The sequence below is a fragment of the Eriocheir sinensis genome, unplaced genomic scaffold (genome assembly GCF_024679095.1).
Source record: "Eriocheir sinensis breed Jianghai 21 unplaced genomic scaffold, ASM2467909v1 Scaffold1287, whole genome shotgun sequence".
Taxonomy (NCBI): Eukaryota; Metazoa; Arthropoda; class Malacostraca; order Decapoda; family Varunidae; genus Eriocheir; species Eriocheir sinensis.
Window position 1 is genome coordinate 80821 of NW_026110614.1, and position 5954 is coordinate 86774.

General features: G+C 47.1%; 1 pseudogene; it reads left to right on the top strand.

Moving 5' to 3' along the window:
• Positions 1-3198: 3198 nt before the first annotated feature.
• Positions 3199-3929, top strand: LOC126989750 (signal transducer and activator of transcription 5B-like; annotated as a pseudogene).
• Positions 3930-5954: the final 2025 nt, after the last annotated feature.

Consider the following 5954-nt stretch of genomic DNA (forward strand, 5'->3'; position numbering starts at 1 on the left):
TAACCACTTTTTAATGTATATGAAACTAGTCCAGAATTCTCCATTTCCTGTCTTGAGCCACGAGGCTGGGGAGTAAGGCTCAGCACTGCCCACAGACTGGCTGACCAGCTCCAGGGCTCTCCAGGGCCGAGTCCTGGCCAGAGGGCACCATGGGCAGCCTCCCTAACCTGAGTCTCCTCACACCCACCACTGAATGGGTATCACGTATCAACGGGGCTGTGCCCTTCCTCCCCAGGGGGGCTCTAAACTCTATGCAGAGATCTGTCACTTATGAGCTTCATGCCTTCTCGGGGAAGGTAGTGACGGACAATCCTGAGTCTATTGTGTGATGAGATCATGGTGAATTACACACACACACACACACACACACACACACACACACACACACACACACACACACATTTCTAACTAACAGGGAAATGAGGACAATAATCAAGGACAAGGTTTCCAACTGGTGCCCAGTGAGGAGTGGGGTCCCACAAGGTTCAGTGCTGGCGCCAATAATGTTTGCTGTTTATATAAATGATATGGTGGAGGGAGTGACCAGCTATGTGAGTTTGTTTGCAGATGATGCAAAGCTGTTGAGACGAGTCAATGATGTGAAGGACTGTGAGGCATTGCAGAGGGACCTGGACAAAATATGGGAGTGGAGCGGTACATGGCAGATAGAACAACCTTGGGATATGTAAAAAAAAAAGAGTTTGGTAGGAGTGGTAGAAGATGTGAATACAATTATAAGATGGGAAGTGAGATAATATGCAGAGGAGTGGAAGAAAAAGATTTGGGAGTGACTGTCTCAGAGAACATGTCACCGGACAAACACATCAACAGGATAACATAAGGACAGCATTTGTGTATTTTGGACGAGGAGATGATGAAGAAAATAATAGTTACAATGATAAGGCCAAGGTTGGAGTATGCAGCAGTGGTCTGGTCTCCTCATGAAAAGAAGAACATAAGAAAGCTGGAAAGAGTGCAGAGAGTGGCAACTAAGGTAGTACCGGAACTTAGGGATCGGACTTACGAGGAGAGACTCAATAGCATGGGGCTCACAACCCTGGAGAGAAGAAGAGAGAAGAGACCTGATAGCGGTGTACAGGGTGGCGAGTGGGGTGGAGAATCTGGACAGAGAGGACCTGTGTGTGTGGAGCGAGAGAGAAACGAGAGAACATGGAGAGTTGAGGGCGACCACGTGTAGGCGAGATGTGAAAAAGTTTAGCTTCCCAAACAGAAGCATTGAGCTGTGGAATGGACTGGAGGAGGAGGTGGTTTGTGCAAGAAACATTCATGATTTTAAGAAAAAGTTGGATAAGAGGATATGGAGACGGGACAGTGCGAGGGTAGCTCTTTTCCTGTGTCACAACTAGGTAAATACACACACACACACACACACACACACACACACACACACACAGACAGACAGACAGACACACACACACACACACACACACACACACACACACACACACACACACACACACACACACACACACGGCCCGGTAGCTCAGGGGTAGAGCGTCTGGCTCACAACCAGAAGGACCGGGGTTCAATTCCCCGGCCGGGTGAAGATAAGTTGGGTTTATCTTCTTTCACGTGTAGCCCCTGTTCACCTAGCAGTGAGTAGGTACGCGACGTCAGGCAAGGAGTTGTGACCTCGTTGTCGCGGTGTGTTGTGTGTGAGTGGTCTCAGTCCTACCCAAAGATCAGTACCATGAGCTCTGTGTTCCTCCGTAGGGGAACGGCTGGCTGTCTTGAGAGGGACCCGCAGCAGACCAAAAGGTGAATTACACACACACACACACACACACACACACAGACACACCCACACACACACCCCCACCCACACCCACACACATGTAAGAAACAATAAAGACTGTAATTCTGCAAGAAGACCTAAACAAGATTTGGAAGTGGACTATGGAATGGGAGATGAAATTCAATGTGAAAAATGTCATGTTACGGAAATGGGAAAAAGTGAAGGAAGACCAAAATGGACATATAAAATGGGAGATAGTGAAACATTAAAGAAAGTACATGAAGAGAGAGATCTGGGAGTAACAATGCAAGATAACAAACAGCCAGAGAGTCATGTTAATCGAATATTCGGTGATACGTATAACATGGTGAGAAATATAGGAATAGCATTCCACTACATGGATATGATGAGAAAGTTAATTACCACCATGACCAGACCAAAGTTGGAATTGCGGAGGCAGTGTGGTCTCCTCATAAGAAGAAACACATAAAGAAACTAGAAAGAATACAAAGAATGGTTCCAGAGCTGGAGGGATTGACATACGAGGAAAGACTAAAGGAAATGGACCTACCAACACTAGAACAAAGAAGAGAAAGGGGAGACCTAATACAAACCTATAAATTATTGAACAAAATGTAAGAAGTAGACAACGAGGAGTTACTACTAAAAGAGGAAATTACCGCCAGGAACACAAGAGGACAGTAAAAAATTGAGGAATTGAATATTCTTTAGAGTCAAAAAGAAATATATCTTCCTGCAAAGAAATATAGAGGTTTGGAACAGACTAAGTGAGGATGTAGTATTGGCGAGGAGTGTGCAAAGCTTTAAGGAAAAGTTGGATAAATGTAGATATGGAGACGGGACCACACCAGCGTAAAGCCCAGGCCCTGTAAAACTACAACTAGGTAAATACACACACACACACACACACACACACACATGATATCCTTCTCTTTGATCTTCCTGTGTTAGTCTTCCCTAAGCTGTCCTTCCCTTCCCATCACTCTCTCTCCCTCGCCTTCCATCCTGAACAAACCCTTGCAGCCCTTCATGCTCCCTCTTACTCTTTGTCTAGGAGTGGCCCATCATCTGTAGTCTTGGCCACCCTGCCCTTGGCCATGGCCGGCACCGTGGGCAGCAGCATCTTGGTGGTCAGCTCACGGCCACAGACCTTGCCCACGACCTGACCTATGGAAAAAAGAATGGAGGTGATTTCCAGCAAATACCACTGATAAATAAATGGCCAGGAAGGGGCAAGGCTCAAGTTTAATACCTGTGGACACTACGCTGCTTTAATAGCAAGATCTCACAAAAAAAATCTCACACACAAAACTAGGTAAATATACACACACAAACACAAACACAAACACACACACACACACACACACACACACACACATCCTGCCTCGCCGCCCCAAGAAACATCAGATTACCTCAGGCCGTTGTGTCAAGAACAGGAGTGAGTCCTTTGCTCTCCAGTACTGAACAAACATCACATCATGAAGCCAAACACCAGATTCTCATCAAGTGTGCGTCTAGTGGTGGGTGGCAAGTGACCACGACCCACCTCAGGTGAGGCTGCCCATCATGAGTGAGGCCCCGGCCAATGCTCTCCTCAACAATGAGCAAAGCTGAGATGTCAGGGGAAATTCTCAACAATACTGGCAGCATGGAGCATCACCAGGGCTCAAGGCAGCTCTCCCTTAGTTTCCGAGACATGAAAATAAAGAGAGCTGAGAAGAAGGGCGCGGACTCAGTTCTGGATGACAAGTTTTCCCTACTCTTCCAGGCACAGTTCAGTGTTGGTGAGGTGGTGTTCCAAGTGTGTCACTGCCTGCAGTGTTCATGGCAGCCAGGAGCCTCATGCTTGGCCCACAGTCTGCTGGGATGATGCATTTGCCAAGCAAGGGCGCACACACTGCCTCAGAAGGTTCCATGGCCACAGGTTTTGGACGTGTTTGATGCCAAATTCCAATCTGCCACAGGAAGAGGCTTGACAGAAGACAACCTAAAGTTCTTAGCTGGAAAGGCATTCAGGAGTCCTCAAGTACAAGATTTCACTAACATGTCATGGTCATGGTTCTGCAAGGAGCCTCTGTCAGGACGGAACTTAACTTTTTGGGAGTGGTTCTTGAAGGTCACCAAGGAGCACAGCCTTAGAGCTTTGGGCTAGGGGACACCCGCAGGCTGAGGAAATGATAAAAACTCCAAGCCTAGGGCTCCTGCGCTTCTCTGACTCAGAAGTTGGGGGAGGCAATATGGCATGGAAGACACCACTAAAGACTGTGTTCAGAGGCAGGTATTCCTGCTTCAGCCTTGTACCAGTAACTCCTTTGTCCGCTGGGTGAGGTGGTAAGGTACAGTCTGGGGCATGTGCTAGCAGACCTTCAATTCGTCCTGTACCTGAACCTAAAGAGCAGCAAGTACTACACCACAGCCAACAATGGGTGTGTCAAGCCTCGTCTAATTCTTAACATCCCAGCAGCAGGGCACGTCAGGGGAATCTTAGCCCAGTGCTCCACAAGCAATGTATCCAAGGCATGATGCCGTAGATCCACCTCCTGTGAGCACCAAGCCATCTCATTGTGCTCGGTATTATAAGACACTTTGGCTTCTCACATCGGCTATTTCTGAAGGTCAAAGAGGGGGTCAATCAGGTTCTAATGAGTGTTTTTTAAGGTTCATGCTACAGAAGAAGGATCAAACTACCACCGGCTCATAAAACCACCCCTGGAAATGCTCACAACTCCTAGGAAAGCCTTGCCAAATATGTGAACTTGGTTAACAAAATGTTTTAATATAGGAGTGACAATGTGTCTCCACAACACCCCCACAACAACCCTGCTGATTATCCTGACACCCTGGAAAGCCTGCCAGACACAGACTTCTCAGCCTCCGTGTGGTCCTCAGTGTTTGGCAGCGTGACAGACAGGGACTGACTGGAAAAGTGGACACTTGTCCGTGGTGGAAAATATTATTTGCATGCTGTTCACAACTAATGGATGTTAAGAAACAGTACAGAAATCTTCTCATATTTGTCTGTCATAAACCTAGTAAATGTTTATCAGTGTTTGTAGGAGTTCCTTTTGGGTGTTGTATTAGCTAATATGAATACAAGTGTGCCGATGGAGGCTCATAAGTGCTGCAATCCCATTTTTTAATAATAATAATAATAATAATAATAATAATAATAATAATAATAATAATAATAATAATAATAATAATAATAATAATTAACAAAATTCTGTGGGCCAGGTTTAACACTTTGCTCTTGTTTAGGAAGAAATTAAGTATGATTTGCAGGTACCTGAAAGGATCACTTGACCTTTGGCCTCAACCCATGGAGCTAGTCTGCTATCAGGAACACTCAACTGAGACTTTCCATTCATCCACACACACACACACACACACACATTCTCTCTCTCTCTCTCTCTCTCTCTGCGGCTCAGTCACCCACCTTTCCCACGGCCCGGCCTCCCAGCACAGAGAAGGTCACCCCCACGGCCTTGCTCATCAGGGTCTTGATCCTCACCACACGGGACACCTTGGCGCCATTCAGGTAACACTTGACCTGCGGGATGCCACTGCCGGCAGCCACGGGCTGTGAGGCGGAGGGGAGGAGGGAAGGAGTGTCAGTGAGGGCCGCAGAATGGTCCCAAAATAGTGGCTTCGGAGCTAGTGACGTTTTCTTACTTTTTGATATCGCTGGGCACATGAGAGCAACAGCATCACACAGCATTGACTCAAAGCCTGTGTACTGCTGCAAGGGATGAAGGAATGAAGAAGCTGCTTACTCTTGCATAAGGGACTTGGACAGCATAGGGAAGAGCTAAAGTAGAAAGAGTTTGTAGGATGGGTCAGGCCAGGCTGGGTTAGGTTAGAAAGGGGGTGAAAGAATGAAGAAGCTAGTTAACTCTTGCATAAGGGATTTGGACAGCATTGGGATGAGCTAGAGTAGAAAAAGAGTTTGTAGGATGGGTCAGGCCAGGCTAGCTTAGGTGTGGGGGGGGCTGGGTTAGGTTAGGAAGGGGGTGAAAGAATGAAGAAGCTGGTTAACTTTTGCATGAGGGATTTGGACAGGATAGGGATGAGCTACAGAGGAAAGTTTGTAGGATGGGTCAGGCCAGGCTAGGTTAGGTGTGGGGGGCTGGGTTAGGTTAGGAAGGGGGTGAGAGTGAGGAAGCTGGTCAACTCTTGC